This window comes from Dunckerocampus dactyliophorus, chromosome 5, assembly GCF_027744805.1.
Source record: "Dunckerocampus dactyliophorus isolate RoL2022-P2 chromosome 5, RoL_Ddac_1.1, whole genome shotgun sequence".
NCBI lineage: Eukaryota > Metazoa > Chordata > Actinopteri > Syngnathiformes > Syngnathidae > Dunckerocampus > Dunckerocampus dactyliophorus.
Genome location: NC_072823.1, coordinates 10,916,483 through 10,928,134, shown reverse-complemented (window position 1 = coordinate 10,928,134; position 11,652 = coordinate 10,916,483).

Sequence of the window (11,652 nt, the reverse complement as noted above, 5' to 3'; positions counted from 1 at the left end):
ATACTACCCCTACCTTTTTCAAAATGTTTTTATTTTTTTACAACCCACCATCTCCTGAGATAAATAACAGGCTTGTTAGCTGTTAAATGCTCCATTATGTTCATCAGCTAGTTGCTAGCTGATTGGTAATTATTTTGTTTTTGTCTCTGAAACAGCTGCCTGCTGCTGATGAAAATCACCATTGACCCAGGGCGCACCTTGATGGAGTTTTCCTCACATTTCCCTTTGAGGTGGATAATCTCAGAAAAGTGCCAATAGTGCAGCCGCTTAGACCTAGTCAAACTGAGTTAGAGTCTGCCCATTTAACCTCCTTCTGATTCCATTTCAGGTGTGCACCTGCATACACAGCCGCATGCGAGCATGCACAAATCCACACAGACAATTGTTGAAGTCCTGATGTTTTTAATCAGCAGTGGGGCCCCACCTTGGCAGATAAGGTTCAGTTGCATTAACAGGCAATGGGGAAGCCAGAGTCACCTGAGCAGATGGTCCTATCAGTCTTAGGTAAACCAGTGGCCAGTGCAGCCATGTTTGGCTTAACGGCTTTTATGTCATTCATTGTGTTCACCGAGAAGGAGCATCTGGCCAACCTTGCAGCAGACGCACACACACACATACACACACAGTCCTGCATAGACAAACACACTTACAGTTGACCACACACATACACAGGGCAGTGCAGGTGGTGCAGTTCCATGCCCATGTGACCCGATGCTATGATCAGATAACTAGGAGCAATCTCTCTAAGAACTCATTTACCTCCTCCTAGAAACAGGAAGAATTCGAGCTGTTGAGGGGGAAAAAAGATAACACAGGTGCCATTCCAGCTCAACAAAAAAAGTCAAAATACTGTACTGGATATATATTTTTACCTTAATGGCTCAGCCACCCACTCTGTGTCTTTATTGGCTAAACTCGTGTACAATCACGTCTCTGTCAAATGATTTATTCTCTGTCTGTAAACAAGTTTACCCATCAACATGAACTATTATAGCATTAATATGCACAGGCTATTCCTTTTCTATTGAACGTCTTTATTCATGAGCATGGCTGGAGCATCTGCACCGTGGAGAATAGTTTTTAAAGAGAGCCGCTGGTAATGCCGTCGTAATTTCAGGAAATCATTTTAATTGAGGGTGAAAGCCTATATGATGTTTTCTTGTGGTTGCATAGACACCAAAATGTAATTCTATTCATCTTCCCAATAAGTGTATGATTGAGCGTGAATAGACCTCAGCCATGTAATTCTACTATATAACCACCAGCAGCATTTTATTTTTTTACTGACAAAGATGCTCAGTGTTGATTGACACCGTCAAATTTATTCAATAACATGTTTGGTTGTGGCTTGCAGTGATGTGAAACGCAGCACAGCACAGTCACCAAAATATTAGAACCTTCCCTCAGGATGGTGCAGTGCATTTCTACACCACTGACAAAACTGCTAAAAAGGTTCAATTAATACCTGTCTGGCAATGTCAATCAAGAGTGTGCGTTGTTGTTTTTGTTAAGGCACATTTTAGTGGTCGCAGCGTTGCGGTGGGTTGTGTATTTCATATATGAGCATGGACTGTGGTTTATTAGGAGTCAATCCTACACACACTTTCTGCAGGAAGTATCAGAGCAGCACTGCTGTTGACTTGTGATTGATTAATTGGAGGTAGGTATTTCTTTCCAGTGGTACTGATGGGGAGCCAGCACACATGTCATGATGGAAAGGAGGACAGAAGCAGGGTGGGATTTTGTCTGCTCTAACACGCTTGCTTTTTAAAGTTGCAAACCGTACATGACGGCATTACAAATACAATTTGTGAACGCTTGCAGCGACTGATGGACATGTTCCTAAAGCCTGGTTGTTTCCGTCAGCCAGCACTCTGCAAAAGGAATAATAATAGAAAAGTGGCCATCACTCTGCTTTTCAGCTCACACTCTCAAATGGCAGAAATTACAGGCCTTCTTTGACTCTCGCTGTTGAATCTTGGCTGTAATGTGTACAGCCGCTCAGTCCCCCGCCAAGACCATTTGCCTCTGGCAGAATTGGGGGATGTGAGAGTGGAGAGAAGCAAGTTCGGGTGACCTCTTTTTAAGCTCTCTCTTTGAGCTTGGCCTCGCTTTTCTGTGGCTAAATAATGGTATCCCTGACCTCTCTTCCAGGCCTCCATCCTGACTCAGGAGACGTTTGACCCTGGGTGACAAGGATGTCCTTTTTATGAGCAGTGCTCGCATGACGCCTTTGGCTTTTTTTTCCTATCTTTTCTACAAGTGTGCCCTTATGTGGGGTGTATAAATTATTTATACATTGCTAGTTAGTTTGTTAACAGTTTGCCATTCATCACCATAAGTCAAGGCCAGCTTGCTATGCAGTGAACCCACAACAAAGCAGCCATTTTTATTGCAGCAGAGCGTCTCAATGGACCATACCACAGAAATGAAACTCGTATACACAGCGGAACCTTGGTACACGTCATTAATTCATTCCAGTAGGTTTCCCATAAGAAATTTTCCCATAACAAATACCGTAATGTAAATCAAATTTATTTGTTCCAGAAAGGTAAAAATGTTAACATATCATAATTAAGTTTTACATGCAGAAAACAATCCAAAAATATATATCTATATATAAATTAGGCCGCACGGTGGCCCAGTGGTTAGCATGTTGGCCACCCAGTCAGGAGATTGGGAAGACCTGGGTTCGAATCTCCGTTTGGGCATCTCTGTGTGGAGTTTGCATGTTCTCCCCATGGGTGGGGGTACTCCGGTTTCCTTGTAGCGTTATTCCTTTTTTGGTCTTCCCCCCACATTCAAAAAACATGCATGTTAGGTTAATTGACGACTGTAAAATTGTACATGATTGTTTGTTTGTGAATGGTTGTTTGTCTATATGTGCCCTGCGATTGGCTGGCGACCAGTCCAGGGAGGACCAGTACTCTCGTCCAAAGTCAGCTGGGATAGGCTCCAGCATACCCCCGCGGCCCTAATTAGGATAAGCGATGTAGAAAATGGATGGGTGAATGGATGGATAAATTACGAATGCGCCGATCAAGGTTTTAGGCTACCGATTCCGATTCCGATCCTCCCTGTGTGGGATGGGAGATACTAATACCGATACAGATACCAATACTGATTACATGGATTAACTGTACATTTTTCAATTTATTTATGATGAGTGGTATTGGTCAGGGATTTTTTTTTTGGCCTTTATTTGTGTGAACCATTTTTTGTACTATTTGACACAAACCTGAATTTAATTAGATGCATGTTTTGGAGTAATAGGAACACATGGGAAATAAACTGTCTGTCAAATAACAAGGGAAAGGCTTCTTGAGACGTCATCTGTACTTCTGTGAAGAAGGTGTCGGACGACTGTCAAATAATCATTTTTTAAATACATTAAGAGCACGATTGGACTTACGGACTGTATTAACAACACGACAAGACATGCACCATATTGCACGCTAACCAGAGAATTCTCGCACACCCAGGCAAAATTGTGGCGTAACTTTTTTACGTTAACCAAAACACATGCTAACCAGGGTGGACGCAAACCGAGGTTCTACTGTACTGTACAGTCGTCAGTGTACAGCCTGTAAAGCAATACAGATTTATTATTCAAGGAAAAAGTGAGTAGCAAGGCAATTGTTTCTGTGTCATGGTCGGGGGCTGCATGTGTGCCACCAGCACTGGGGAGCTGTGGTTCATTCAGGGAAATGTACTGTGATGTTCTGAAACAGAGCACAATCCCCTCCCATCAGAAACTGGGCTCCATGACAATTTTCCAACATGAGAATGACCCCAAACACACCTCCAAGTGCCTTGCTGAAGAAGCTGAAGGTGAAGCTGATGGAGTGGCCAAATATGTCTCCAGACATGAACCCATCTGTCGGACGTCCTCAAGTGGAAGGTGGACAACTCCAGGGTGTCTAACGTCCAAAGTGTAGAGGAGTGGAAGAGGATTCCAGTCCTTTACACCAATACCGATACAAAGCCACCTAATGTGTCTGGTAAAATCTAAAAGTAGTGTAGTTTATTACTTTACTTTAAACAATGAAGTATATCGAGTAGCGGCGTGATTTACAATATAGCCATACAATATAGAATCATATAAAATATGTGAAAATGGTGTTTTAAACAATAAAAAAGAACGTAAGTAAAATAATAAAACCATTCAAATAAATGATTATTTATTAAGAACTACTATAAAAATGACAATTCACACATGTCTCCATTTACGATCGACCATCGTTTCAACAGGCTGAGACGGTCTGACTGACTGAGCAGTGTGCCGCTGTGCTTACGCATTACACACTTACTCAGGCGGAAGAAAAAGTAGTTCCCACCAACCGAGTATTATTTAGACCTCATTAGTTAGACCTCATTACTATTTAGATCTCAATAATTTAGTTACTTTCCACTGTGTTCCTGTTAATGATATACATTGCCTCTGACTGAAGTATCAAAAGTATCAATATTTTGATTTGAAAATGGATTTTAGAGTGAAAAGATCTGTTATCGGAAGTATTAATATTTCAGTATCAATCTGCACACCCCTACTGCACACTGGAGTTGGATCACGGTGCTTACCAGTTTGTGTTTGTCAGCATATCGTCGGTAATATAATGTTGCAGAAGCATTTATTATACACCATGGTTTTTCACAGTCTGTATAACGTCTTTAACATAAGTGTGACATCATAATCGGACCATAAATTACATAAAAATGTCATACGGGAGGCACTTGCAGTACTGAAGGCGTGCTTGAGCTGGAAGGTGTTTGTCACTGCCATTCTTCCATAGTGGAAAAGCCTAAGCTTTTTTTTTTTTTTTTACTTAAAGTCACTTCAAGTCAAATGCCAGCAAGATATTTTTATGCTCTGCTGAATGAATGAATGAGTGAATTTGACTGCCAAGATGGAGGATTATATACAAACTCCATAGTGTAAGAATTATTGCACACTAAGTCCCCAACTAACGAACACAATTGGTTCCAGACGACCGTTCTTAAGTCGACTTGTTCCTAAGTAGGGGAAAAGGTAATATTACCAATGATATAGGTACTACATGTACGTGTATACATATACAGTATATGCGTATGTATGTAAATATGAGTTTGGATGTAGTAGTAATATTAAACGAGGATTTTTTTTCTCAATATTAATTAATGAAAAAAACAATAATAAAAGTGATATTATAATAATACGTAAATGTTATTTACCTTTGAAGAGGAGTGGCCGAGCATAAGTCCTTGTGGAGGAGTTGGAGGAGGAGTTTTTGAAAAAAAGGACAAGTTGTTGTCATCGTTAGACTCTTCTAAAAGAGGTATTGTTCTGTGGGTGGTGTAGAATTAAGCAGGCCTATTAACTCTTCATAAACTTTAATCACACGCTCTGTCCGGGTTGTACAATTTAGCTTTTCATTTAGCTTTATCTCCCCAGCATCTAACTCTTCCTATTTTTGTCTCATTAGCTCTAAGGCTGCATTAGCAGTGTCACAGTGCTCTCTACTGGTCAAGCATGTACAGTAGCAGTATAAATACTGCTCGAGCGACTGACTACAAGGCAAAATAAAATAAAATATAGACCAGTCGGCTTGTGTTCGTATCCGCGAGTGTTCGCTAGTCGGGTGTTCGTAAGCTGGGGACCTAGTGTATTGTGTGTTTTTTTTTTTAAATGATTTTGGGAATAATTTCAAATAATGCATTTTCAAACTACATCCACTCAATGTCCATCATTTTGATGTACATCTCTATAAGCCAGTAAAAGAGGTGTATCAAAATAGTTGCTGGTAAAAAGATAAGAATACTTGGTTTATTTTTTTTTTAAACACTGTGTGATAAAATAAATTGTGGTGATATTTTGGTTTACGGTGAGGTGCTTAGGATCCCGGACCACCCGTGAATGGCGGAAAACAGAGTAGTGATTGGACAATTGAGACGTCCGTAAAAATGTCTGTCTGACACCCTAACACAAACCATCCGGGAGTTCATCAAACCTCGCTGCCTCACAGTGCAACCAAAAATAACGCAATAAGTAACTACATGACACAGACATGGCGGTATTGAAATAAAACGCCCCAAGCCAGGCCACCCTGACCAAACCATCGTCAGTTTCTGTTTCTGTTGTTTGAGTGGCGTCGGACCTGCTGCACTCGTAGCTCTCCTTTTTGCTCCATCAGTAGGAACTTTCGCCGTGAGCTTGACTGTGCCGTGCTGCGAGTCCAAATGTTTCTTCAAGTTTGATGTAGGTTATTGAAGGCAGATAACAGTTTGTCTCCAAGACAGAGCGTACAACGATCCGTAATATTCCTATCTTTGTTGGACACCAACTCGAAGTAGTGACTGTATTTCCACCTAGCAAAAGCCGAGCTCCCTCCTGCCGCCATTGTTGTCGACACACGTCACTCGCCGCCGTCACAGCGGCAATGATTGCTTTCTATTTGTTGAAAAACAGTAACGCAAAGTGGCTTTGGATAAGTAACTTCAATCAGATTACTTGTTTTGAAATAGTAACGCTTTAAATTACTCGTTACCGAAAAAAGTGGTTATGCAAGAGTAACGCATTCCTTTGTAACGCGTTACCAACATCACTGGTCATCATTGACGGTTGACTCTGCTTTTCTTTTCAAAATAACACACTTACATCACGAGTCTCTGCTTTGTTTTTGAGACCAAAGACATTTGCAAGTCCCAGCACTTTGATCAAGAACGTGAACGACGTTAATGAATTCAAGGAATAACTTGTAGTATGTATATTTGAATCTATTTATATTGATGTGTTTAAAGAAGCTATCATAGTAACAATGATAATCATTGAAATGTATTTAATAGCTTAAACTATTTTGACCTGCACTGAAATCGTCTTATTGGTGGAAGTCTGCGCTCAACTGAGATAGAAAAGTGAGATAGCTCTCATCCATGCCTTCACTACATACAACAAATAACAAGTGTTCAATGACTATTTCAAAAAGGAGATATGTTGCTTAATATCTGGAAGTATTTATTTTAGCATAGCCAGACTGATGCATGGCCGAGGGCTCTATAAACATCCATCCATTTGCTATGCCGCTTATCCTCATTAGGGTCGTGGGGGTATGCTGAAGCCTATCCCAGCTGCCTTCGGGCGAGAGGCAAGTTACACCCTGGACTGGGTCCTATAAACAGTCAATGAAAAAACATTTAATTTAAATGTGCATTGGAGGAAAGAACTTCAATCTCATCATCTCACAAAAGGTGTTTTAAAAAGAAGTCCACAATGAAATTAAATCGAAGGAGTCCGTTGAGAGTTTGGTAAGGACATCCGAGGCATTTTTCATGGCAACAGTCCATTTAACGATGCATGCAGCGGACAGAAGGGTGTAGCCTTTTCTCATCTGTCTCTCCCCGTCCTCATCACAGCCCTGCAGTGCACTCTATGCAGGAGATGGCAGCAAACCGGCCTGCTGTAATGCATTTATGATCACTGTAATTTCTCTGGAAAAAAATGATTGCTAAAATGCCCACTGTGCTCTGAAATTAGGCATGATAGAAAAGTTAAAAGCTTTTGTTAAATGCCAAATACAACTATACTACCTGAAAAAGAAGAAAAGCTAAAACAAAGTATTTCTATGCACTCTCATGCATTGAATAACCTTTACAAAGTGCCTTCTATAGAGTATTTTTAGTAAATCAGTATATTCACAATATCAAGTGTCCTTTAAAGTAAATGCTCTAAAAATCAGTTTGCATCAGTGATTGCGATAATGGCTTGTAGAAATGTTGCTTTCTGCTCAGTTCTACCGTCGAATATCCAGTTTGCATGTGCGTGTGGTTTGTTGTTGTCACAGTAAGTGGTTGTATTAATTTTTTCCCCCATTTCGCCGTCTCTCACCTTTCACAGAAAAATCAACAAAATAAAGAACTCGCTACATGCCCAATATTTCTTTGCCGATGAGAAAGTAAAGAAAGCATGAGCAATTTCCAATTTTGGACTGAAGAAGAGAAATAAGTACTGCCTTCTGAAAAATACCGCGTAAAGATTACATGACAGCAATCAGGTGCAGACTCTCCATCTTTTGTCTACTTGGAAAGTTGGTACTAAAACAGACGTGGCCCGTTAATAACACGGGCTACTATCCAGCTAAAACTCAACTCTGAACCCCCAATGTCACTTCCTGTCCATACGTCAGGAGCACATTTTATTTATGTTTTAAATGATTATATCTACTGTATTGGGTAATAAGAGTGTAAGAGTCACTACAGGGGTGTCATTTCAAGTCCACAAGGCTCTAAAAATATTAAAACTTGTATTTAGAAGGTCTTAAACAGGTTTTCTATGCTCTAACTATGAAAATATTCCATTTATAAAAAAGGAATCCTACTTTGCGGAAATTCACTTATTACGGTCGGGTCTGGAACCAATTAACCGCAATAAAAGAGGGATTACAGTATTTACATCTGGATCAGATGCACAATTTAGAAGTTAGCACAAACAATTCTGAGACAGTTTTATGCACTGATGAATTGTTGAATTATCTGTACTTTTTGCCAAATTCCAGCCTGGCCATCTTATTCTTCTTGGCAAAGAGTGGTTTGGTTTCTTTCTTCTTCAGAACATTCAAATTGGTTCTGGCTATGACCAATGTTTGTGCAATGGTTCAGATTAATTTTCCATCTCCTCTCAAATTCATAATTTCTTTGCTTTTCACCCATAACCAGCTCCCTGGTTTTCATGTTGTTTTCACCTCTAAATGCAGTCTGCACAGTCAAATCCAATCTACCCAATCGGAAACTTAGTGTAGGCATTCAAGATTCAAGAGATTCAAGATTCAAGAGAGTTTTATTGTCATGTGCATAGTACAACAGCAGTTATACCATGCAATGAAAATCTTATTCTGTTCATTCTCCCAAGAAAAGAAAGAAAACAAATGAAAGAATAAGAACATAAGAAACATAAACACATAAACATATATACCAATAAATTAAGCAACAACAACAGACGAGACATTAATACAAGTAAATAATACAAATAAATAAATAAATAAAGTGCTATGAGTGTGTGCGTGTGTTGCGTGCGGCGTGTGCGAGTGCTTCGTTGAGGAGCCTGATGGCCTGTGATGGCCTGCATTCATAAGTAATGCAATGAGTAATGCAAGTAATGCAATAGGACACACCCGGGCAACAAAACACACTTGCTCCAATACTTTTTCTCACATGAAAAATGGGTGGGTTCAAACAATAAGGTGCTATCTTCCAAATTGTGCATCCAATCCAGATGTAAATACAGTGGTGCCTTGGTTTCCATTCTAGAAGGTCTGACTCAAACCAAAACGGACTCTAACCAAAACAAATTTTCCCATAGAAAATTATGTAAATGCAATTAATCCATTCCAGACACCCAAAATGTTAACACAAAACACATTTTATAAACAATAATTATAGTTTTACATGCAGAAAATGATGCAAATATAATTACAAATGACAAATGAACAGACAACTGAACTTTTGACATCACTTTTACTTAGTTTTGTTGGAAAAAACCCACCCAACCATCAATTAACAAAATAACACAAAACAAACACTATTGTGCTGCAACCACAATTTGCAAAAATGTGAAAAAAATAGGGGCCGCATGGTCGCCGAGTGGTTAGCATGTTGGCCACACAATCAGGAGATCTGCAAGATCTGTGTTCAAATCTCTGTTGGGCATCTCTGTGTGGAGTTCGCATTTTCTCCCCGTGCGGGGGTTTTCTCCGGGTACTGCGGTTTCCTTGTAGCGTTGTTCCTTTTTTGGTCTTCTCTTTAACCTGTAAAATTTGGAGGTCTTGCACCCTCGTCTCGGTACGGTCCACCGCCTTTCGCTTTTGTATTTTGTTATGTCGTGTATCTCCCTCTAGCGCAGCAAATCAGATATAAACAAACGCTGTTGCTCTAAAATGGCGCCCATGGCCCACAATGCTTTGCGCAATAACGTGCAAGTATCGTGACATTTAGTCTTCGGCAAGATGATCCAAGATGGCGGCGTAAACAAACTGGACAGTATTTTGGATGCTAAATAAGCAGGCAAATTTTAGCAAAATTTTGGATGTTAGCCATGAAAAAAAACGTGCTAACTGGGGCGGACGTTAACCAAGGTACCACTGTACCTGGAAATAGAAGCTGAAATGTTGCTCTCTGGTCTCATATTGACCTTTTGATGTCAAAACCTAAATGTTTTCATTCTAGAGCAAAAATACAGGAATTGACATCACTATTGCAATACTTCTTGAGGGCACTGTATATACTGTACCTGTGGTCAATGAAAGCAACAGAGGAGCAGCCAAATATTAGAATTCAATGTAGTTCTATATTTTCAATGACTCTCTTCCAGGTTATTGCCGCAAACATACATGCATACATCCTTTTTCAGACACTAGAGACTGCAAAATTGTGCACTCATGCAAACAAATATTGCACAAGACACATTACGCATCGAGAAACTTAGGTTTAATTAGAAATACCATAAAATGGAAATTACCTTTAATTTTTTAAGTGGATTATTTCTCATTATTCTCCTCAATTATGTCGTCATTTTTCTTTTCACATGGGTCTTCTGTGCTGACTACATGTGCTTTGATGGAAAATTACTACATTTAAAATGAAACTCTTTGGTCAAGGATAATTGCTCAAAGGACCATTAGCAATCTATCAAGACCAATGTACTGTTCACATAATTCCCAGTGCTGTAAAGTCATTCTCCATCCATGGGAACCTGCCTTGAATGAAAGAGAATAATTATCACTTAGTTATGTGTCGTTATGGCGCGCGAAACGTTCGGTGCACTTTTGCTCTGAAAAGAATTAGTGTGTTTGTGGGAAAAAATTCCAACAAAGGTGATTGTAGATAGACAGTACAGGTCAAAGGTCCGTTAAAGTTAGTTAAAGGAATTGTAACTTTTACATACATGCCCTTTAATAGAGTAACAAATGCTCCACCTAATCTATATTAGATAGATTGGCCCATCAGAGGTACAGTGGAAAGTCTAAGGTTGAATGCTGGGTGAATGCCAGGATTCTATTTGGCGTCGGATTTAGTTGTTTTTTTTTACATAGGAAAAAATGGGAATCAAAATAATTCTAATTCCAGGGTCAAGCTATTGCCATCAGACAATGTAATAACCTTTACTAACTGAACAGTACAGGTGGGCGGATTGATCTAAATTTCGGGCTACTAGAGTAGGATTGCTATCGGATCAATATAGCGTGATGACATTTATATTTTTCATCTCTCTTCTATTTTTACATTCACAAATATCTGTTGTGCTGTTCAAATCTATTGTTATATTTATTTTTATTTATATTTGGAAACAAGAGGGCTGTGAGAACACAACGCCCAAGGATTTTCCAGTGATAGTTTTTGCTTATGATTACTTATTTTGCACTATTGACTTTATTTTCCTCAAACAATTGTATGTAATAAAAGAGAATAATGGGATTATTGGTTTGGTTGTTAAAGAGTGACACAGAGAGATAATGGTTAGTGGTAATCATTACAGATGCAACAATATGTTTATTAATAATATACAATATACATAGTAATATATTTTTAATATTTTGTTTAATTCCATAATTTGGTGTAAAATGTGCCCATAGTGTGGCTGGGTGCAATGCTTGTTTGGTCCTGAAGAGAATATGGTGGCGCTGT